Genomic DNA, 26,281 nt, shown 5'->3' on the forward strand with positions numbered 1-26,281 from the left:
CTTTATAGAAGTAATTCAAAAAACACTTAACATATGCTTCTATCCACTAATTTTTCATCAGTAGGGTGTAATTAACTATATATGAATGATAAAGTTCATTTTTTTTTTAATGTACTTTGATGTAAATAACCAAATTAGAGTCATCATCCTCTCACACGCTTATGCATCGTTATCGCCACACTTAAATAATTATAAATAACATAGGATTATTCATCAGAATGTATATATTACTAGAAACATAAAATATTGGATCTCAACCAATGTCATAACCATCAACATAATCAACATTGACAATCAAAATTATAAGTCATCACGATATGAAAATATAACCAAATCATCAATGCCTAATATCCTTAAAATTAGAGGTAAGACTAAAAGTGTGTCTCATAGTCAAGGTAAAATGGGGCACAACAAAAGACCAATTTTTAACTATATTAAAATATAAGAAATTACAGTTATGATTTTTAAATCACTATATAAAAATATTTAGTACAATACTTAACATTAGCATTTATAAATATTTAACTAGAAAATTGAGAAAAAATACATATATTAACATTATAACATATTTTAAATTTTAAATTTACATTATATAAATTTTGAACATCTTTATAAATTTGAACAATTGTTTTTGTTTTGATTAGGAAAAATTTAAATAGTACTACTCTCATACAAATTGAGTGAGCTTAATGATTAAGAAAATGTGTTTCCTCTTGAAAGGTCACAAGTCTAAATTGAGAGGGCAATCAAGTATATATGCCTCTCTAGACTTTAGCAGTCAAATTGTGTCATAAAGGTGGGTCCTTTATCCCACAAAAAGGGATGTCTCATACATGAATTTAGTGGCTAGCTTAGCCATGACCTTAAATAATAATAACAACAATGAAAATATAATAAAAACTAATAATATAGTTGGTTGATAACAACAACACATTGCAACAAATACAAATTTTCATGTTTACTTAGAGTTTTAAGGAAAACATGCCTGCATAAATTGATTTCTACTTTAGACTTTATTTATAGTGATATTTTGAATAAATATAATAAAAAGATTGATAATAAAAAAATTGCAATAATTAATTAAAAAATACATTTTAATTTAATAATGGTTAAATTTTGAATAGATATTTATTAATAACAAAAATAAATATCAGTAGCAAATGAGGTGGAGGAAGCAATTCTTATTTGGGGAAAAAGAGGTCTCATCCTCTTTCATATGATTATATGGCTTCACTTTTCAATGATGCTCCTCCTAAGGTCAGGAAAGAACTTCAACTTTTGGATACTCAAGATGGAGGAGAGCATTTATATCATTTTGATTCAGATCTGGTGGGTGTTGATTTGAAATGGAAAGGCATTTCCTACCCTATAAATTCCTGGAGTAGGAAGCTTCATCTTCATAATTCTCTTGCTTTAAATCTTCAAATGTTTACTCTGTTGCAAATGGAATTCAATGATAGAAAGGTGGAAAACTACAATGTATTATTATTTGTAGATGATATCAAACGCATGCTCTGAAATCACAGGTTTTGTTTGGATAGCTTGGACTCTCGTTTTTCCCACATAGATGGATTTATTGTGAGTGAATCTGCCTCTAGTGACCTCATAGACCCTCTGGGATCTAGTGCTCAAGCGTTGACTACAATCTCTTCTTATGACCATAATTAAAGATGAATATTTTCAAAGTTTTTGGCAACAATTTTGGAGAATATTCAATGAGATTGATAAGGTATGGCTTTTTTCGCTACCTGGACTCTTGGTTTGTATCCTTAGCATGTTTAAGTCTAGGTGTGATTTGGTCGAAAACACCTCTTTGCTGATATGTGGCATAATACTAGTTAGAGTTGCTTCTATTCTAAGCATTTCGTTTGGATGTGCTTTATATGGTATTGTTATGGAATTATGTGTTTATGAGGGTCCTCAGTTAAGGTATTTTTTTTCTATTCACTCCAATTGAGTATTAGGGATCAAGTTCCTTTCTATTTTTTATAATGGCAGTTGGTTGGATGTGTATAAGGTGTGTTTCCTATATGTTTTCTTCATGTTTTCTTGGTACCCCATGTCATCTTATTTGTAACATAAACAATGTTTATTATACTCTGACGGTGATGATACATCATTGTTGTTCATTGGTTATACTAGTGATGTGTCACGATCTCATCGACACTATATGTACTACAGTAAAAAAAAATAAAAAAAAATAATGGTGGCTAACTACTTAAAATCACCCCTCCAAATAACAAGGGAAACATGTACTTAAGGCATTGTAAATGGGATTATGCGCTTGGTATATGACTAAACTTTATATTAAATAATCAACCTTCACCAATCATGTATTATCTCCTACGCATAACACTTATGAGTATATCGTTCAAGCCTTTGGCGTTTATTGTTAAACCTTAATTGTTATACCACCAAACTCTTCATTATTCAGTCTGACGCCAGGTGGTGGACGAGACTTAACCCATCTCACCAATCCCATGGCCAGGTGGCATGGATCCACTGAAGCCACGTGATTCTCGGGGGTTGACCCGCTCTGGTTTTCGCGCCAGGCTCTCCCGCTTAAACGGACGATGGTGATTCACTTACCACATCGTATGGCTCAGATCTATCCAAGGGTTTGGCGGATAATACATAAGCCACCGGGTCTTTCGGATCAGTTCATTTGCACATTATAGATGAAGCCGAACGCTCTCCCAGCTCGACAGTTCTCTCTGCAACCATTACAGAGCTTACCCTGCTGTTCAGGTATCGTTCCTTCCATACTGTCGGACCTGTTAGTCCATTTCACAGTTGTGTTCATAGGTGAATGCATTGCGTTTAACTCTTTCAACCCTTCGGTTGTTTTGACTACTCCAGGTTATTTACAGTGAATGGTAATGTGCAGGTGGGTTTGCCTCCACAGCTTCCTACCGCCTGCAGGAAGATTTCGCTGGCTAAAAACAACATAGGTATGTTCATTTTCGTAGATAGGAGGTTTTCCCCTTATTTAAGAAAGGTTTATTCATGAAGTTTGGATTAGCGTCATTCTCCTGGCCCGAGGAGTGTCTCATGACGCTCTGTTTATGTGTCTCAGGTCTGGCAACTGTTTTCCAAACCCTAGTTACGTCTTGCAGGCGGCCACTTCATGCCGGAACCTGTATTTCGTTAACCTATTAGGGTTTAGTTAGAAAATGTTTATGGCTTACATGCCGTCTGTGTACTTGTACATTTGGTTACGATTTAGGGTCTCCAGACCTGGATTGATTGAATCGAAGTCTGTTTATATTTATCAAAGCGTTCTTTGACCTATTAAAAGTTTAATAGAGCTTCAATGCTTCGTTGCAGATATGTTATTATTTTTGGTTCTCTAGCTCTTCAGTATTCGTCAGGGTTATTTATACAACTTATGTTAACAGTTCGCATTCCTTAATGAATATACTATTCTCAGTTTTCAAGCTCTGTCGATTTGTTTGATGGCCGACGCTGTCTTATATACTGCTAGTTCTGTATGGAATAATTTACCTTTCAGTTGATAATACTGTGTTAACGCTTTTCCTTTGCTTTAAATATGAGTTGTTACCCTATAGGGCTTACTAAACAGTAAGGCATTAATCTGCTACAGGGTATTTAGCACGATATATATCTCGAATCTTTACAGGAATGGTTATATTTTCACATGCATTCGATTCGTTCGAAGTTCTTTATGCGTCCTCATATTTGTTTTATTGCAGAGCTAATGGGTAATCCTTGCATTCGATATGTTGAATGTATAGACATACCCTCTCCGCATACACAGTCGTTTATCCTTGACTGGTCTTTTGCCTGAGTCTGATATATATATATTGTTTAGTTTCCGTTATTTCTGGTAACGTTGGCCATATAACAAGATAACCCGTGGATGGTTTTTCTTTAGGCTTTAACTTATATTGTTGTATGCAATTCCTTCGATAGTTAATCCTTCAGATTTTGTGCTAACAATAGATGTAAACCCTCGACAGCGGGGTCTAATGTCTCTTTGATTTACACAACATTATTATCTTTGTATAAGCGCTGGTACTTTGACTGTATTTTGTTAAGATTCTGGTAGTTACCAGGCTTCTATAACTGTTTAGCTCAGCACCATTTCGTAGTCGTGAAGTTCTGTTTACTCATTTTCTTTATTCATATCTACTGGTATACTGCTGCGGTCTCTCAGGCCGCCCTAGGTTTTGGTTCTGTTATGTACATATGTATTTGAATAACCAGGATTGTTACAGCAGATGAATATGTGGCTACAGTCTCAGTAACTAATCTACAGATGTCCATTGAGTTGTATGCATTATTCTTTTACAACAACTACAGTTATTCCTTTTTGCATTAACTAATGAAAAGAAAACACAGATAACTGTTCACTGTCTATACACTTCCAGTACCTGTTTATCATTGTCTAACTCTATAGAAAATGCATACCTGGTCAGTTTGCTACCGGCGTTCCTACTCCAAAGGTTCACCTGCAATCATTTTTGCTCTTATCCTCCCAACCTTGAGATCCACTTCACGTTGGATTCTCCCCCCGAGCCGTCTTGCAGGCCTGCAGCCCTCAACAAGACTCATGCACTGCTGTGCTTGGTTATCTGGTCTCTACCAGACTTAACCTTCTTTCTCTCTTGTCTCTCCTGGAATTTCCTTCCCTGTCTATTCCCAAACAGCCCAGGGGTTTTCCTTCCCAGGACTTTTCCCTGGGTGAGAGGCAGTTCCTTCAGTTTCATAACTGATTCTTTTCTTTTAATAGAAAATCCTCCACCAGGAGGCTGCCAGCATTTCAAGAATATACACATATATATATAATCCAATATATTAACTTTCATAATTAAATAATGTCATTCAGTAACAATAAGTAACCACTCATACAATTTCTTACCACAGTAATTACTCCAAATTTACAAGTTATCTGAGGTCATCACATCTTCCCCCCCTGGGATTGGACATCGTCCCGATGTCTATTCCCATTAAATAAATTTGGGTAAACTTTCCTAATGAGTTCCTCGTCTTCCCATGTAGCCTCCTCAGGCCCATAGTGCTGCCACAACACTTTAACTTGGGTAATAACCCGTTTCCGCAGCCGCACTTCTCTCCGGTCGAGAATGCTCTGTGGTTCGACCAGAACCTCGCCTTCCGGTTCTACCTGCAGAAAACCAATACCTTTAATCAGTTTCCTATTTAGTATATCTGCATAATCAAAACAACCGGATTAATTCTTACCCTCACATCTTGCCATCAGATAACATGTTTAGGGTCATATACATATTTCTTTAGGACAGAAACGTGGAACACATTGTGAATCCTAATATGACTTGGCAAGGGGAGTTGGTACGCCATCGGCCCCACTCTAGCCAAGATCTGAAAAGGTCCAAAGTACCGAGGAGCCCGCTTGGCGCACCCGCTCCACTGCAGTGTGCTCCTTCTGGCTTGAATCCTCACAAACACATGGTCACCAACCTGATACTCTGTGAATCTTCTTTTTCTGTCCGCAAAACTTTTCTGTCTGTCTTGTGCAGCCTTTAAATTGGCACGCACCCTTTTCACCATGTCTTCCATTTCTTTAAGCATTTCTGGACCCAAACTCAGCTTGTCCTCAGGTCCACCCCAACTTGAGGGTGTGTGGCACTTTCGCCCATACAGGACCTCAAAGGGACTTAGCTGGGTTGAGGTGTGATATCCGTTATTATATGCAAATTTGACCAAATGTAAATACTCTTCCCATTGGCTTGGTTTCAGCATCACATACGCCCTCAACATGTCTTCCAACACCTGATTAACTCGCTCAGTTTGACCATCGGTCTGCGGGTGATAGGCCGTGCTAAAGTTCAGCTGAGTACCCAACTCAGCGAACAATGTCCTCCAAAAAGTGGATGTGAACTTCACATCACGATCTGATATAATTACCCTTGGCAGCCCATGCAATCGGAATACATTTTGCATAAAGAGGTGAGCAATTTGCACCGCCTTATAAGTGGACTGCACAGGTATAAAGTGTGCCGCTTTACTCAACTTATCAACCACTACCATGATAGAATCATTGCTCTTCTTTGTTCGAGGCAACCCAGTTATGAAATCCATGGAAATGGTTTCCCATTTCCACTCCGGAATAGGTAAAGGCTGTAACAGTCCTGCTGGATGCTGATGTTCTGCCTTAATTTGCTGGCATTCCAAACACCGCGCCAAATACTCAACTACCTGTTTCTTCATTCCTGGCCAATAATATTCCTTCTTAAGCGCAGTGACCATCTTTTGGTACCCTGGGTGGCCAGTGTAGTGGCTGATATGAAACTCGTCCAAAATCAGTCTCTTAAGGTCATTTGAATCAGGTACATACAATTTCTTATTAAAACACAACATTCCAGCACCATCTAGTGTGTATCCTTGTTGTAATCTTTCATTAACAGATTGTTGTACCTGCTGTTTTAAGTGTTGGTATTCAGCATCGCGACTTGCTGCTGTTTTTATTTGCTCAACCAACGAGTTCTGCCACTTGCTGACTGAAAGTTCACATAAACATTGAACCTTTCGACTTAATGCATCAGCCACTCGGTTTTCTTTGCCTTTTAAATGCTTTATCTCGAAATCAAACCCACTTAGGAAATCTGCCCAACGACCTTGTCTCGCATTCAAGGTAGGTTGGCTGAAGTAATTTGTCAAACTGTGATGATCTGTTAACAACAGAAATTTCCTCCCTAGGAGGTAATGTCGCCACATTTTCAGCGCATGAATAACCGTTGTTAACTCTAGATCGTAAGCAAAGTATCTTTGCTCATGCTCTTTTAGTTTTCTTGATTCATACGCAATTACTTTTCCTTCCTGCATTAATACTCCACCCACACCCTCCTTACTTACATCGGTACACACCACGTAATCCTTATTAGGATCAGCTATACTCAAGATGGGTGCAGTGGTGAGAAAATGATTCAATCGATCAAAGCTCTGCTGACATTCCAGTGTCCACTTAAATACCTTCCCTTTTTTCTGTAATGAGGTAATAGGGTAGGCTATCCTTGAGAAACCTTCCACAAATCTCCTGTAATAACCAGCTAATCCCATAAAGGATCTGATATCAGCTACATCCTTGGGTATGGGCCATTCCATAATAGTTTTTATCTTCTCAAGATCTACTGCAATTCCTTCTTTAGTAATCACGTGGCCCAGATATTGGATTTCCTCCTTGAAGAAATCACATTTACTGAACTTAGCGTATAGCTGATGTTCTCGAAGAGTTTGTAACACCATCCTAAGGTGCTCTTCGTGTTCCTCTTGGGAACGGGAATATATCAGAATATCATCGATAAATATCAGCACAAACTTGTCCAAAAACCTGTGAAACACGCTGTTCATCAAACACATAAAGGTGGCAGGTGCATTGGTCAAACCAAAAGGCAACACTACAAATTCGTAGTGTCCGTAGCGTGTCCTGAAAGCGGTTTTGGCAATGTCCTCATCTTTAATCCTGATCTGATGATAACCAGATCGCAAATCGATCTTGGAAAATACTTTTGCCCCCTTCACTTGATCAAAGAGTTCATCTATCCACGGCAAGGGGTATTTGTTTTTGATCGTGAGCTTATTCAGCTGTCGATAGTCTATACACATACGTAGAGTTCCATCTTTCTTTTTAACAAATAGTACTGGAGCTCCCCACAGTGATACACTAAGACGGATATAATGTTTATCCAACAGCTCTTGCAGTTGCATTTTCAGCTCTGTTAACTCTGGTACGCTCATTCGGTACGGTGCCCGTGATACTGGTGCTGCTCCCGGTGTTAACTCTATAGTGAAGTCTATGTCCCTCTTTGGGGGCAGCCCTGGTACCTCTTCAGGAAAAACATCTGCAAATTCCTGTACTACTGGAATATTGTCCAGTGCAGATATTTTATCTTTCTGGTTTGCATAACCAACTTGAATGGCGTAAATCTGACATCTCTTTCTGAGACATTTAGCTAACTGGGAAGCAGTGATAGGTCGAATCTGTACAGGGTGTTTAATCCCCTACAATTCCTCCTGCTGCCCCATGTCATCCTTGTAATAAATGGTTTTGGTCTTCCAGTTTACCAACGACCAATGTTTTTCCAGCCAATCCATACCAATCAGGATGTCATAAGAACCTAATGGAAGTACATTCAGGTCTGCTGTTATTGGCTGTCCAGCTATGCTTAAGGAGCAGTTATTAATTTTAGCTAGAACCCGTCTCTTGGCTCCCGTAGCTAGCTGTACCAACCATGGATTTTTGAACCTTTCCGATGGTAGTTTACACTGTTCTACTATTTTTGGGCTAACATAACTTAAATTAGCTCCTGGGTCAATAAGAACAGTTATAGAAAGGTTTGAAATCTTACCTTCAAACTCCACCATGGTCGGTTGATATTCCGCTTGCCGATCCTCCAAGGCTGCGTTAATTCTTGGTACGCGGCGTGCCACATCCCCAATAGTCGATGCTTCGTGGATCTGAGATATCTGGTCCACTCCTTTACGCTGCGGGCAGTTTTTAACATAGTGCGGTCCTCCACATCCCCAACACTGGACTGGAGGTCTGGTCCCTTCAATCTCTGATCTGGCAGGTGGTTCACTAACCTTGCTTTCACTTGGCTTAGCCCGGAATGTACTCTTGGTTATGTTTCTGTTAATCTGCCCCTTACCAGCACCCTTATCGCCATTACCATGACTCCCTTTGTTATTACCAGCAACTCTGTTGCCTTTTCTTTCATTCCATATCTTGTTTGAAATGTCTCCTTTTTGTTTGTTCTGCTGGTAACAAATTCTTGCCTTATGAATTGCCTCATCCATGGTTCTGGGATTGTCAAACTCAATTCGTTCTCTTATATAGGCTGGTAAGCTGCTCACAAATCTCTGCACTTTGGCCTTCTCCTCCTTGATATATGGCACATAGCGAAGCAGGGAAGTGAAGCGGTTAATGAACTCGTCCATGGACTGCTGTCCCAGTCGTAAATCATGGAATTCCTGTGCCTTCTCATCATATAAACACTCGGTTAGATATCTCTCCTTAAAGTATTTCTGAAACTTTTCCCAGGTTATGTTCTGCTCACTTACTCCTTTTACAATTTTAATTTCTTCCCACCATAGGGTTGCTTTGCCCTGTAGCTGGAAAATGGCCAGCCGCGCCTTCAGATTCTGGTCATACTCATACAGCTGGAAATACTTGTTAATGTTAATTAACCAAGCCTCTGCCGCTTCTTCCTGCTCTCCATCGAAATGTGGAGGTTTAATTTTCCGGAATTCTCCCTGTAATTCCATTTTTCTGTCTCTTTGAGGTCTGCTGCTATATTACGTTATCAGAATGGTCTTCCTTCTCCTCTGAGATTTCAGGTGCGTAATCCCGTTCTTCAGTTGCCCTTTGCTGTTCTGCACTGGGGTTGGCTAATGGTGGATTTTGTCTGTCCGACAGACTCTTCAATATTCTTTCCTGCTCTACTGTCAATCGCGCGTTGTCTTCTCGCAGACGCGCCATCTCATTTTTCAGTTCTTGAACAGTTTGCAGTATCGCCAGATTGGTACTGCGTGTCTCTGCACCAAGCTGTACCCACAGCTCTGGATTTTCCCGAGGAACGCTGTCAGCTCCCTGCATTTCCTCCATCTTGCTTGTTGACTGTTAGCGGATTGTTGTTTCTGTATTTATCTCCTAATTGGTAAACAAGAAAATCAATTAGCTGAATTATTTCTTCCTCATGTATGTACTATATAATAATTTTCCATGCAGCTGGACTTTACCGCTCCAGAGGCCACAGTTTTGAAACCTCTGCTCTGATACCACATTGTCACGATCTCATCGACACTATATGTACTATAGTAAAAAAAAAAAAAAAAAATAATGGTGGCTAACTACTTAAAATCACCCCTCCAAATAACAAGGGAAACATGTACTTAAGGCATTGTAAATGGGATTATGCGCTTGGTATATGACTAAACTTTATATTAAATAATCAACCTTCACCAATCATGTATTATCTCCTACGCATAACACTTATGAGTATATCGTTCAAGCCTTTGGCGTTTATTGTTAAACCTTAATTGTTATACCACCAAACTCTTCATTATTCAGTCTGACGCCAGGTGGTGGACGGGACTTAACCCATCTCACCAATCCCATGGCCAGGTGGCATGGATCCACGTGAAGCCACGTGATTCTCGGGGGTTGACCCGCTGTGGTTTTCGCGCCAGGCTCTCCCGCTTAAACGGACGATGGTGATTCACTTACCACATCGTATGGCTCAGATCTATCCAAGGGTTTGGCAGATAATACATAAGCCACCGGGTCTTTCGGATCAGTTCATTTGCACATTACAGATGAAGCCGAACGCTCTCCCAGCTCGACAGTTCTCTCTGCAACCATTACAGAGCTTACCCTGCTGTTCAGGTATCGTTCCTTCCATACTGTCGAACCTGTTAGTCCATTTCACAGTTGTGTTCATAGGTGAATGCATTGCGTTTAACTCTTTGAACCCTTCGGTTGTTTTGACTACTCCAGGTTATTTACAGTGAATGGTAATGTGCAGGTGGGTTTGCCTCCACAGCTTCCTACCGCCTGCAGGAAGATTTCGCTGGCTACAAACAACACAGGTATGTTCATTTTCGTAGATAGGCGGTTTTCCCCTTATTTAAGAAAGGTTTATTCATGAAGTTTGGATTAGCGTCATTCTCCTGGCCCGAGGAGTGTCTCATGACGCTCTGTTTATGTGTCTCAGGTATGGCAACTCTTTTCCAAACCCTAGTTACGTCTTGCAGGCGGCCACTTCATGCCGGAACCTGTATTTCGTTAACCTATTAGGGTTTAGTTAGAAAATGTTTATGGCTTACATGCCGTCTGTGTACTTGTACATTTGGTTACGATTTAGGGTCTCCAGACCTGGATTGATTGAGTCGAAGTCTGTTTATATTTATCAAAGCGTTCTTTGACCTATTAAAAGTTTAATAGAGCTTCAATGCTTCGTTGCAGATATGTTATTACTTTTGGTTCTCTAGCTCTTCAGTATTCGTCAGGGTTATTTATATAACTTATGTTAACAGTTCGCATTCCTTAATGAATATACTATTCTCAGTTTTCAAGCTCTGTCGATTTGTTTGATGGTCGACGCTGTCTTATATACTGCCAGTTCTGTATGGAATAATTTACCTTTCAGTTGATAATACTGTGTTAACACTTTTCCTTTGCTTTAAATATGAGTTGTTACCCTATAGGGCTTACTAAACAGTAAGGCATTAATCTGCTACAGGGTATTTAGCACGACATATATCTCGAATCTTTACATGATTGGTTATATTTTCACATGCGTTCGATTCGTTCGAAGTTCTTTATGCGTCCTCATATTTGTTTTATTGCAGAGCTAATGGGTAATCCTTGCATTCGATATGTTGAATGTATAGACATACCCTCTCCGCATACACAGTCGTTTATCCTTGACTGGTCTTTTGCCTGAGTCTGATATATATATATTGTTTAGTTTCCGTTATTTCTGGTAACGTTGGCCATATAACAAGATAACCCGTGGATGGTTTTTCTTTAGGCTTTAACTTATATTGTTGTATGCAATTCCTTCGATAGTTAATCCTTCAGATTTTGTGCTAACAATAGATGTAAACCCTCGACAACGGGGTCTAATGTCTCTTTGATTTACACAGCATTATTATCTTTGTATAAGCGCTGGTACTTTGACTGTATTTTGTTAAGATTCTGGTAGTTACCAGGCTTCTATAACTGTTTAGCTCAGCACCATTTCGTAGCCGTGAAGTTCTGTTTACTCATTTTCTTTATTCATATCTACTGGTATACTGCTGCGGTCTCTCAGGCCGCCCTAGGTTTTGGTTCTGTTATGTACATATGTATTTGAATAACCAGGATTGTTACAGCAGATGAATATGTGGCTACAGTCTCAGTAACTAATCTACAGATGTCCATTGAGTTGTATGCATTATTCTTTTACAACAACTACAATTATTCCTTTTTGCATTAACTAATGAAAAGAAAACACAGACAACTGTTCACTGTCTATACACTTCCAGTACCTGTTTATCATTGTCTAACTCTATAGAAAATGCATACCTGGTCAGTCTGCTACCAGCGTTCCTACTCCAAAGGTTCACCTGCAATCTTTTTTGCTCTTATCCTTCCAACCTTGAGATCCACTTCACGTTGGATTCTCCCCCCGAGCCGTCTTGCAGGCCTGCAGCCCTCAACAAGACTCATGCACTGCTGTGCTTGGTTATCTGGTCTCTACCAGACTTAACCTTCTTTCTCTCTTGTCTCTCCTGGAATTTCTTTCCCTGTCTGTTCCCAAACAGCCCAGGGGTTTTCCTTCCCAGGACTTTTCCCTGGGTGAGAGGCAGTTCCTTCAGTTTCATAACTGATTCTTTTCTTTTAATAGAAAATCCTCCACCAGGAGGCTGCCAGCATTTCAAGAATATACACATATATATATAATCCAATATATTAACTTTCATAATTAAATAATGTCATTCAGTAACAATAAGTAACCACTCATACAATTTCTTACCATAGTAATTACTCCAAATTTACAAGTTATCCGGGGTCATCACATGATGGGTATTTCCTTGATGGTGATGACACATTTTCCTTTTGTTTTTTAGTTTTGCTAGCGCTGGGTAATTTCTTATGTGGAAATTAAATCCCAATGATTTTTGAATGGTGTGGAGGTGCTTTGCTTGACTCATTTTGATGTTGTTGGGTATTGCCTAGACAATATTTTTTTCTCCTTTGGAAATCGACTTATGGTGATTCTAAGTGGCAGGGAGGCATGTTTTGCCTTGGTATGTTGTCAATTGGCTTCTCGTTCTGCTAGTGAAAACCTATCTTATTGGTTTTTTTGGGCTGCTATACTCTGTTTCCCGTTGAGGAACTTGATGGTCTCTCCTATTAATGCATTGCAACTTTGTAATTAGGTTTGAGGAGTTCTTGTGGACTGAGTCTCATTCAGTCTTGTTTGTTCCCAATATGGAATTGATTAGTACAATTATTCCTAGATGCACTAAAATGAGCATTCTGCTCTCTAGTTTTGAATGTACTCGGGTTTTTGGGTTATCATGCTTTTCTGGTATATTGGGTGGATCGGAATGACAAGATCAATAATATTTTTTTTCCAATGAATTATAAGTTCAATTTACAAAAAAACATTAAAAAATAATTTAAAATTATTTATATCATAAACTCATTCCCAAGCTTCTATTTTCTTGGCATTTAATTTCTAAAAATTATCACAAATTTCCTAAATAATTTCTAATCAATTGTAAATATTTTATTCTTATTTACAAAATCCAAAAAACAAAAAAAATTGGAGTATATATGTATATAGATATATCAAAGATTGATGATTTGGTTATATTTTCATATGGCGATGATTTATGGTTTCAATTGTCAATATTGATTATGTTGATGGTTATGACATTGGTTGAGATTGAACCTAAAATAGACCATTTTTATCCGTGTAATATATATATATATATATATATATATATATATTACACTGATAGAAATGGTCTATTTTAGGTTCAACCTCAACCAATGTCATAACCATCAACATAATCAATATTGACAATTGAAACTATATATATATATATATATATATATATATATATATATATATATATATATATATATATATATATATATATATATATACATACATACATACATACATACATACATACATATATATTACACTGATAGAAATGGTCTATTTTAGGTTCAACCTCAACCAATGTCATAACCATCAACATAATCAATATTGACAATTGAAACCATAAGTCATCGCCATATGAAAATATAACCAAATTATCAATGTCTAATATCCTTAAAATTCAAGGTAAGACTAAAAGTGTATGCCTCATAGTCAAGGTAAAATGGGGCACAACAAAGGACAACATAAAAAATTACAATTATAATTTTGAAATCACTAGATGAAAATATTTATTTCCGTACTATACCTTAACATCCATAAAACTTCAACTAGAAAAAAGAGAACAAAAATACATATATAACATTTTAACATATTGTAATTTAAGCTTTACATTATATAAACTTCGAACATATTTCTTAATTTGAACCATTATTTTGGTTTTGATTAGGAAAAATTTAAATAGTACTACTCTCATACAAATTTAGTAATCCTATGATTAATAGCATGTGTTTCCTCTTGAACGATCGCAGGTCTAAATCAAGAGGGAAATAGAGTATGTATGTCCTTGTATACTTTAGCAGTCAAATTGTGTTGCGGAGGTGGGTACTTTATCCTACGAAAAGGAGGTCTCATACACAAATTTGGTGTCTAGCTTAATAACGTTGACCTTAAAAACTAATAATAATAAAAATGGAAATACAATAAAAAAATAGTAATATAGTTGGTTGATAACAAAAACACATTACAACAAATGCAAATTTTTAGGTTCACTTAGAGTTTTAAGGAAAATATACATGCATAGGTTGATTTATACTTTAGACTTATTTTATAGTGATATTTTGAATGAATATAATAAAAAAAAATTGCAATAATTAATAAAAAATACATTTTAATTTAATAATAGTTAAAATTTGAATAGATATTTATTAATTCTTATTTGGGAAAAAATAGTTATTGTCTTTTTGCATATGATTTTATGGCTTCCCTTTTCAATGGTTTTCTTCCTAAGGTGAGGAAATAAATTCAAGTCTTGGATACTCAAGATGGAGGAGAGTGTTTATATAATTCTAAGTCAGATCTGGTGGGTGCTTAATTGAAATGGAAAGGAATTTTCTACCCTGGAAGTCTAAGAGTAGGAAGCTTCATCTTCTGAATTCTCTTGCTTTTAATCTTCAAATGTCTACTCTGTTGTGAATGGTCCTTAAGGATAGGCAGATGGACAACTACAACACATTCTCATCTCTTGAGGATATCAAACGCATAAATCACAAGTTTGGTTTGTATAGATGGGACTCTTGTTTGGACCACGAAGAGGGATTTATTATGAGCGACTCTGCCTCTGATGACCTCATGGATCCTTCGAGAACCAGTGCCTAGGCACCGGTTACAATCCCTTCTTCCAACTGTGATTAATTTTTTTGGTATCAATTTTGGAGAATCTTCAATGAAATTGATAAGATAAGGCTTTTTGGCTCCCTATACTCTTGGTTTGTATCCTCAACATTTTTCAGTCCAAGTGTGATTTGGTTGAAGAACTCCTCTTGGCTAATATGTGGCATAGTACTGGTGAGAGTTGCTTCTATTCTAGGGTTTTGGTTGGGTCGTGGCTTATATGGTATTGTTATGGCGTTATCCATTTATGAGGGTTCTTAGTCAACGTGTTCTTTTCTGGTCACTCCAATTGAATATTGTGGATCTGGTTCCTTACTATATTCAATGACAGTGGACTAGATGTTTATAAGGTGCATTGTGTCTTCGCATTTTCTTAGTACCCTATATCATCTTCTTTGTAACCTAGACAGAGTTGATTTATATTCTGATGGTGATGATGCATTTTATTTTTTTTCATTGGTTTCACTCATTATGGGTATTGCCTAGATGGTGATGATACAATTTCCCATTGTTTGGTGGTTTTTCTACTGTTGAGTATTTTATTTTGTGGAAATTAAATCCTGATGATTTTTGAATGTTGTGGAGACACTTTTCTTGGCTCGTTTAGACGGAGTTGGGTATTTCTTGGACAATCTTTCTTTATTTTGTAGCAATCAACTTTTGGTGATTCTGAGTTACAGGGTGGTATGTTTTCAATTAGCTTTTGGTTTTGCTAGTGCCGGCTTATCTTGTTGGTTTGTTGGGGCTGGTATACTATGTTTCTTCTTAAGGAACTTGATGGTATCTCCTATTAATGCATTGTAATTTGGTAATCATGTTTGAGGTTTTCTTGTTGGCCTAGTCTCATTCAGTCTTGTTTGTTTCCATTGTGGAATTGATTAGTATAATTATGCCTAGATGTGTTAGATTGAGCATTCTTCTCTCTAACTCTAACTTTGAATGTACTTTGAATTCTAATTTATGTATATTAGATGAATCTAAATAACAAACTTCGTAATCTCCTTTTTCCAATGAAATAAAAGTTCAATTTACAAAGAAAAACAACAACAAAATTTTAATTTAAAATTATTTATATCTTAAACTCATTCCGAAGATTTTATTTTCGTGACATTTTCTTAAAATTATCACAAATTTCATAAATAGTTAAATCACAAACTATGTGGGTAAGTGGCTTTTTTTTTCGTAATTCTGAATTCATGAACGTGTCAGGAGAGCTCATGACTCATTTGGTAATTATGTGCGGCCGCAGGATCATGTTGTTGCCGATGTACTACACCAAATCTTCAATGCAACTCAGTGATTGAACACAACAAGTTTTGTTTGTTTTTATTATTCTGCACCAATCCATCACATTATCATGCATTATGGCACGTTGTACATAAATAAATGGCAGTGAGTACCTCCAAAATTAGCACTTTGACTAAATAAACATTTGCGGCCGGATAAACCGCAACGTTCACCCACCAAATTCAGTGGCGCCGAATCTAAACATTTCACTTGTGCTTTTAAAATGATTTTTATTTTGTTGGCCATAGAATTTGTAATTGTAATTGTAATTTTCTATTCTTTAAATAATATTTTTAATTAATTCTTTCAAAAATGCAAGACTTTTTGTAAATTTAATAATTTAAAATTATTTTATTTTTTAATTACAAATTAACTCTTTACAAAATCTTAATATTGTACTCTTTAAATTATGTTTTTAAATTTAAAAACGAAAATTTTATTATAAAGATGCCAAAGTTTAAAATTATATTTTTTCAAAATTCTGATAAAATTTTAAGAAAAAAAAATATTGATAAAAGAAATTCAAAACCATTTTAACTAATCTTCTATGAAATAGGAAAAATCATAATTTTGGGTTGTTGATGCAACATAGTCCAAATATTTCATGTATTTTCAGTGATATTTTTTTGATAGTACTAATACAATTTAAAACATAGAATATTTGAGACATTTTTCTACATTTAATAATACAATTTAAAACATAGAATATTTGAGATCTTATTAAAAATAAGATCATTAAATTATAATGAAATAATTAAACAATTATTCATTATTACACAATTCAAATATTTTTAAGATTTTTTAGAAGGTTGAATTTATTTATATAATAAAAAATATAAAATCATAATCTCACATAAAATCATTAAAATTTTAAAATAAAACTTAAAATCATTAAATTAAAGTAAATTAAAACAAAAAATACAAAAAAATTACTAAAAATTCAAACTTAATAAAAATCCTGCCATAAAATTCAATAAAGAAAAAAGTATATTCCACTAATAATACTTTCACTACTCATGGACTTGTTAGGTCGTCATAGGGGAGTAAACTAGTTGAAGATCACCACATTACCACCACTAACCTTGCTTGATTTTGTGGAGAGCTCTTTGCCAACAATTTTGTATCTTGGGGTTTTCCTCTCAAATTTTTACTAACATATTTTTGGCTCTAACTAGCCATATTATAGTTGCCCCTCCTTGTGCACTATCTCGCCCATTGGAAAATTTATTTTGTGGGAGTTAACAATCTACCGTTAAACAACTTAAACAATTTAAATACATATAAAGCATAGAACATCAGAATTTATTATATTATATTTTATTTTGTTTGTTAAATAAGGTTTCTATTCTATATTTTATTTTTATTTTTATTTTGAATGAACAAAAATATCTTTTTAATTTTTAATGAATAAGAAAATATTTCCACATTTTTGTTTATAAAAATATTTATTGTACTAATTAAATTATTTTTTTCAAAAACAATTATATTCTTGATTCAAATAAAATATTGTTAAAAACATTATTCTAACCATTATACTATGTATTATTAATTCATACATATAGAGAGCAAGAGAAAAAATTCAATATAAAGAATCCAAAGCTTGTTTGCTTAATTGGTGTGTCTAAGTAATGACATATATGAATTTTATGAATTAAGAATGTTTATTTTCTTTGTTGGAATGCCCCACAAGGCTTTGAATTTTATGGTTTACATAGAAAAAGTAATCACCAATTGACCTACCTTATTTTGTAGTCCTTGTTCAAATATAAGAGTTGGTTCATAGCTTTCAAAATTCAATAATTAAACTACAACGCTAACTGTACCGCCTTGTTTTATATCAAAATTGGACTTATATGACTATGTAGAAATGGTTTCATGGAATTTGTTGTTGAGAAGAGTAGTGTGTAATGTCATTTAACTAGCTTTAATTGGCTTTGTGGTATTGTGTTTTTATTTTATTTTATATCAAAATTGGGCTTATGTGACTTTGTACGAGTGGTTTAATGGAGTGTTGCTCTTGATAGGATTGGGTGTGTAATGCAATTCAATTGAATTTCAATGCGAAGTTGAATTTTAATGGTTTTTAAGTTTTCCATGCATATAAAATATATGAAAAAATATTGCTTCATTACGAGGCAAACACACAAGTAACCCATATGGGTAAGGCCAGCCATAACATTAAGTAAACACGTATACCGATCAGTGGTGAATTCATTATGAAGTAGATAATAGGTAGGAAATATGACGACCATAGAAACAATGTTCGGAAGGATATGTGTATGTTTTGAGGATAACCGCAAAATATGGTATTAGAGGATAAATCAATAAAACCGAACTTGTAAATCACGGTTATCTTTTCTTTCTATCAAACGTCCGCCTCTATATTAGAACCTGTAAACCATAGTTATCTTTACTTTTATCCAATATAAACTTTTATTTAAAGGTTTATTCTTTTGCAAAGGTTATTTACTCGAGTGAAACATCATGTAATCATGCCAATATTGATACGTCTTACAAGAACTTATTCAAATTTAGGGTGATTTTTCTTCCCGTTGTTTTTGTTGCCTTTCAAACATTACAATGAATTAGATTCGATTCACGAGTTCTTAAATAATTTTTCTTAAGAGATGCTTATATATGTATGTATGTATGGGTATAATATATAGTTATCAAATTTGAATTCAGATTCAAATTCGAATTTGATAAGATATGGAAAAAATTAACACTATACATCTTACAAACACTTAAACATATATATATTTTTATAAATTTAAATAAATAATCATTATATTCAAAATTTTAATGAAAATATAAAAGTTGTATAAGTTGATTTTTTTCCAAAATAGAAGTTACTGTTTTTTATGTTTTATATAAAAGTTATTGATTTGCAACCAATTTGCTATTTTATAATTTCTTGTAAGATAAGAATTATCTTTTCCTTAATTGCAATTTCTCATTTCATAAAATTTTCTAATATAGAAATTACTATTTTTTTATTTTTTCTATAAAAATTATATTCTTTTTTTATTTTTTTCCAATAAGAATTATCAATTTGGTAAGATAGAAATTACGGATTTTATTTTTTTTCCTATAAAAATCTTCAATTTTTTCTAATAAGAAATACCAACTTGCTTAATTGATTATGTGATTACGAGGCTTTGAATACACAAAATACCAATTTGCTAATTCTTCTAATTTTTTTTATAAAAGGTAATTGATCTTAGCATTAGCTTTGCCTCTCTACATTATTTCAATTTTCCACCAAGGTTGCCTAGTTCCAAACTTGTTCAATACTTTTAAATTTACATGCTTACCCACACCATCTTCTGAATTTATAAAATATATTTAAACAATGTTTGAAAATCTCTTAATTTGAAAAATTCTTATGTATTTAGTCCACCATGTAGATTTGTATATATCAAACTTCAGATCTCTTTATGGTCTACGTTGCGTATGGCCATTGTGGTGTAAAGAAGCACGGGCCATTGTTTAGTGTAACGAAGCACATTGCGTATTCATGTTGGGGTGCGAAACACGTTAAGGGAGGAAGCAGGAGAAAGCCAACTGGAGCAGGTGACTATGAAAAAAATGTAGCACCGTACCAAATTGGAATTCTCCAAACTAATTTTCGTAACAAACCGAACTAGCGAATTAACGTATTTTTTTCGCCGATACGGATGAACTTGATAACTATGGTATAATATTAAATTAATTGGTTAATATTAGGTTATTGGATTAGTATTAATATTAATATTTAATTATTTTTAAAATTGATATTAATTTATTGAATTATTATTAATTTTTAATTATAATATGAATAAATATTTTTAATATTAAATTATATTATTAATAATTTTAAAAACATAATATTAGTATTAATAATATTATAATTATGATGTTATGATGATGAAGAATCTTATCTTAATTTAATGATGTTATTATATTATAATAATGTTTTTATTATTGTTATTAGTAATATTAATGTTAATATTTAGGTAATAACATTAACATTAATTTTTCCATGACAGAGGGTTAGAGTTAGAAGAAGGACCTCTTATTATCAGGAGCGGACGTGTAGAGGACATACTCATTTGCATCATCGAGTTGAAGACTTTGCGACATGATATTGGGAGCACGCTCTAGCCCATGTTTAGAAGGAATTGGTCTAGTCTGAGGGGGAAATCTCTTCTCACACATACGTCCTTACTAAGTGGACAAATTGGATCCCTGATATGCGACATACGAGGGTTGATTTAATCAATACATATAGATGGTGTATTTGTACAGAAAAATGGAATTTCATCTAGAGTGGACTCTATTGGACCACCAGAGTCTTAGATGGACCTGCTCCAATATTTGGATCACTTAAGCATGGGCATCTGAGGGATTTCAATAGCAGGTTGGAGAGGAGAGAACACCATATCAACATCCCCCAAGTAGCTAGTAGACCTCCAACAGATCCAACAGATCCTATTCTGATCTTAGGCTTTGATTATGACCCCCTTGCTTGACTTTGATATGATTCTAGCTTGTGATTACATCTTTGCAACCACTTTTTTTTATGCCAGCTAGGCCATTATCTATGTATTAGATTGGTTTTTGTAGTTACTCATAGTTTCTAGTTTTCTCTCTCATCTCTAAGGTGACTACATTTTTTGTTATGATTTGGCCTCCCAATAAAGGATCAAAGTGACTTATTGTAATCCTCAATATAATTCCCTATTTTTATAATTAATAGAATTCACTCCATGAAAATTGCAATAATAATAATAATGTTATTAATAACATTAATATTTTTTTTTTCTCGGTAAAAGCTAATTCTATTAAGAAAGTAAAAAATATGTACAGAAAGGTTACATCCTCAGAGGAGGCCTAAGCCAGTCCTCATCCAAAAAAGCAGGGGTTTTACAATATAGCCCTTCAGTCAAAATTACAATGTGGTCCTGCAGACTAGATTTAGCTTTCTTATAATTTTCTTGACATACATTGACGACGAGTACAGAAAAAATCTCCAACATAAACATAATCAGATGACAGAGTAGACCAGTCATGAACCTTTAACTTCCAAAACAAAACCTTGAGAACAAAAAAACAAAACGTGAGAGCAAGAGAGCCTCCCGGCAAGAAGTTACTGTGCTCAACCGACATGATCCGGCGACGGTGGTGTTTCCTCCTTTTCCGGGCTGGGGGAAGCCAGCCAAGTAACATAGCCATCTTCATCCAGAACTGGCTCGCCATTAGGATGAGTAACCAGATGCAGAGCTCCGGAATATCTGTGAGAGGGACTGCAAGGTAAAGCATCTTCTTGAGCTGGAGTCGAATTCTGAATTTGTTCCGGAACCGGGGCATTTTCCTGAGCTGGAGTTTGGTGCTGAGTATGTTCAGGAGCCGGGGGGTCTTCTTGCCAATGGTTCACACGATAAACACATCCGGACAGGTCCCCGAGCAAGATGCTATCATCTTGAGAAGGAGCATAATCAGAAGGAGCCGAGCTAGACGAATTACCCTCCTCTTCAAAAATAGAAACAATGAAATTGATAGTCACAATGGGCCTATTAAGCTCACTCTGGAAAGAGAAGCTTGATATCTGAAAAGAGCTTTTCGGACGAGCCCTATTCGGTTCCAACAACGGAGATGAGGGCGAAATAGATGAAATAGGATCAACAGTCGGAAGCGCGGGACGAGCTCGACCACCCCTGTTACCAGAATTGATGCCCCTCCGAGGGATACCTCGTCTACGCATCATGGTTGCGAGAGCAGAGATCCGATGAAGTCAGATGGAAGGCAAATGACCAGGAGCAGAGATAACTCTGAAAATCTCAGGGCGTCTCCTGCGCCAAACCCAAATGACAATGCTCCAAGACAGAAGCGACTTGGCCCTATAAAACTCTAATGCATTGATGCCATAACGCTGATTCAAAACCCAGATCCAGAGAGCTGTCATAGTCGCCATGCTTGAAATAAATTCAAGCCAACTTCGAGACTGCAACAGAGTAAATGCCTTCACCTTGAACCTATTAATTCTACCTGCGGCCTGTACCATGCAGTACGCCGTCCTGCCAGCCATAGAGCCAGCTGTTTGTTCGATGAGGATTAGCATTGAAAGCTGGAGGGAGCACCCGCGTCCGGGTATTAATAACATTAATATTAACAATAAAGCAATATTAACGATAAAAATTATATAATTAATTAATATCTAAATATTTAGATAATATAATTGTATATGCATATTTATATTTCAAACTAATAAGTTTAAAAGATAAATGTATTTACTTATAATTAGAATAATTTACATCTTCTCATTGAATTTTTTTAATAATTATTAAATAACTAAAATATAATCTTAATGATTGATTTCATTTATAAGATTGAATGGGTTTACATTGATAAAAAAATTGTGTCGTTAAGATTTAATAAAGTATACAAATTTGATCACAAACAATGTTGATATATGAGATATATATGTATTTGATATTAGAAATTAATTTTATATGTTTTTTTAGATGAGATTTTTTATTTATTTATTTATTATAAGTAATATCATATTTTAATAGAATAAAGAAAAAAAAAAACAATAATAATTTCATTTTTGTTAGTTATTTCTAAGTAATTAGAAATGTAGGTACTTAAATATTTGAGATAAAAATTGAAATTTGACATTCTGATGTGAAAAATTACAAGCTATATTGTAATGTGACAATAAAAAAATTGATATCATAATATGACAAACAAATGTTGGCATCTTTATGTGCTGAATGAACCAATTTAGCAATGTGCCAAACACAAATTGATGTTGTATTTTGAGCAACAATAAAAAATGGCATTACAATACATCGAACAAATATCCATGTCATAATATGATAAACAAAACTAGTTTCAATGTTATTAAGATATTGTTATCTTGGTCAATCATGGTCAACCATATTTAATTAGGTTGACTATGTTCTCCCATTATCAAACTTGGACAACCATAGGTACCAAGGTCATCCATGGTGATTCTTTCCAAATAATCCTTGGCCATGGGCCACATGCGCAACATGAGAAATCCCAGTCAAACATGGTCATGTTGTCTACATGGTCAAGCATGGTAAAAAAATAATAGCCATAGTCAAATGCTTAACCATAGTTGTCTATAGTTAGAAATTGACAACCATGTTCACCCACAGTAAAGCACATATGACCATACTCAACCAGCATGCTCAAACAAGCTCAATAATGGTCAATCATGCTCACCATGGTCAAACATGGACAATAGGTTCAACCGTAGTTAACCATGGTCAACATGTCTCAACTATAGTCAACCGTGGTCACCATGGCCTTACATTCTTTACTTAGTCAATCGTGGCTAGCCATGTTTGACCATGGTTTAAAATGGTCAAAACATGTACCCATTACCAACCACAAACATCCATAGATAAAATTTCCAACCACAATTAAATTAGCTAAATGATGCTTGGCCATGGTCAACATGCTCAACCTAACCAACCATGGTCAAACATGGATGAGGGTGTACATGGTCAACAACATTCAACCATATCCCACATGGTCAACCATAGTCATCTATAGTTAAATGTTGAAAACGATGGTCAAACATGTTTCCCATATTCACACATAGTTAACCATACTCAAAATTTCTCTAACAACTTCAACCGTGGTCAACAATGGTTACAAAATTCAGCCTTATTTAACCACATTCAAACATTGTCAAACTAGCTAAATAATAGAATACCATGTGACCATGCTCAACCATAATCAACCATGGACAACGTGTTCAAAACATACCCATTAGAGCCTTACCATGGTCGACATGATCATTGATGATTATGCTTACTCCACCATAATCTCTCCTCTTCATCCCTAATCCACCATGGTCGACTATGATAAACTAATGTCAAGTTGGTAAACCATTATTAACCATAACCAACTATAATCATCCAAGTTCAATCATGGTCAACCTCATCAACCCTCTTCAACCTTCTTCAATCTCATGAACCCTCTTCAACCCTCTTCAATCTCGTCAAACCTCTTCAACAATTAATGTAACCATTTTTGTAATAGTAATGTAACATCAACCATGGTTGAAAATGCTCATCCATGGTCAAACATGTTAATCATGGTTGAAAATGGTTGGTGCTACAATGATCAATCGTTTACAACCATGGTTGATGTTACATTAATTTTAATGTTAATGGTCAACTAAGGTCAACCATGATTGATAATGGTCAACAATGGTTGACAATGGACAACCATTGTCCACATCAATGTAACATTGTAATAGTTTTCAACATTATTTTTACATTATTATGTTAATTTAACAAAAATACATTTTTACTTTAATGGTTAACCATGGTCAACCCTCTTCAACCTCGGTCAACCTCGATAACCATTGTCCATCATTGTAAACCAAGATCAAAACAAACCATAATCAACCAAGTTCAACCATAATCTCTCCTCTTAATCCCTGGTCAATGATGGTAATCATTGTCAATCATGGTCAATGAAGGTCAAGCATGTTTTTCCTCAACAAATAATGGTTAACCCGCTTCAACCATGATCTACCTCATCAACCTTCTTCAACCATTGATGTAATCATTAATTAACAATCTTCAAAGCATACATGACCATAGTCAACCATGTTCAAATATGCTCAATGATGGTCAAACATGGTCACCATGGCCAAGCATAGACAAAAAGTTCAATCATAATAAACCATGGTCAAACCAACTTAATTATAGTGGAACCATGGTAACCATTTCCATATATGATTTACTTGGTCAATTGTGGCTAGTCATGTGTTTAAGATGGTCAACATGTTCATCCATTACCGACTAAAGACAATAGTCATCTACAAATAAATGTTGGCAACCATGGTCAAACATGTTTCCCACAATCACCCATAATTGACCATACTCAAACTTTGTTTAAAAACTTCAACCATTGTCAAATTGGGTCACGAAGTTCAAACTTATTCGATCTCATTGAAGCATGGGAAAACCAGCTAAACAATGCTCAACCATGGTGACCATGCTCATCCATGCTCAAGCATAGTCAACCATGGACAACATGGTCAAACCATACTTGTCCATGGATAATCAGGGTTGACATGATCAACCACAGTCATGCTTACTCCACCATAATATATCCGCTTCATCGTTAGTCAACCATAGTAATCATGGTAAACCATGGTTAACCATAACCAAACATATCTAACCAACATCAATAGTAATTTATCCTCCTTATCCTTAGTTAACCATTGTAATCATAACCAAACATAATTAACCAAGGTCAACCATGCTCATCCTTACTCAACCATAATCTTCCTCAATCAACAATGGTCAACTCTCTTCAATAATTAATTTAACCATTTTTGTAACATTAACATTAAGATTAATGTATCATCAACCATGGTTAACATTAATGTAACAATGTGACAATTTTCAACATTAATGTTACATTTTTAGAATAATGTAACATAAATACATGTTTACATTAATGGTTGACCATGGTCATCCTTGGTCAACCATGGTAATCCATAGTCAACCCTCTTTGACTTTGGTCAACCACAACAACTATGGTCAATATTAGTAAACCAAGATCAACCATAACCAACCATAATCAATGAAGGTCAACCATAATCTATCATCTCAATCCCTCATCAACCATGGTAATCATTGTCAATCCTTTTCAACCACATTCAACAATGGTAAACCTCGATCAACCATGTCATGGCTTAACCAATAATGGTCAACACTCTTTAACCATAGTAAACCTCATCAACCATGGTCAACCTCATCAACCCTCTCCAACCATTAATGTAACCATTTTTTAAAAATTAACATTAACATTTATGTAACATCAACCATGGTCAACCATGATCAATATTAGTGTAACAATGTAACAAAGGTTAACATTAATATAACATTTTTAGATTAATGTAAAATATA

This window comes from Pinus tabuliformis, chromosome J (assembly GCF_031772625.1).
Source record: "Pinus tabuliformis cultivar Carrire ecotype Pingquan chromosome J, CPIR1, whole genome shotgun sequence".
In the NCBI taxonomy this organism is placed as follows: Eukaryota; Viridiplantae; Streptophyta; class Pinopsida; order Pinales; family Pinaceae; genus Pinus; species Pinus tabuliformis.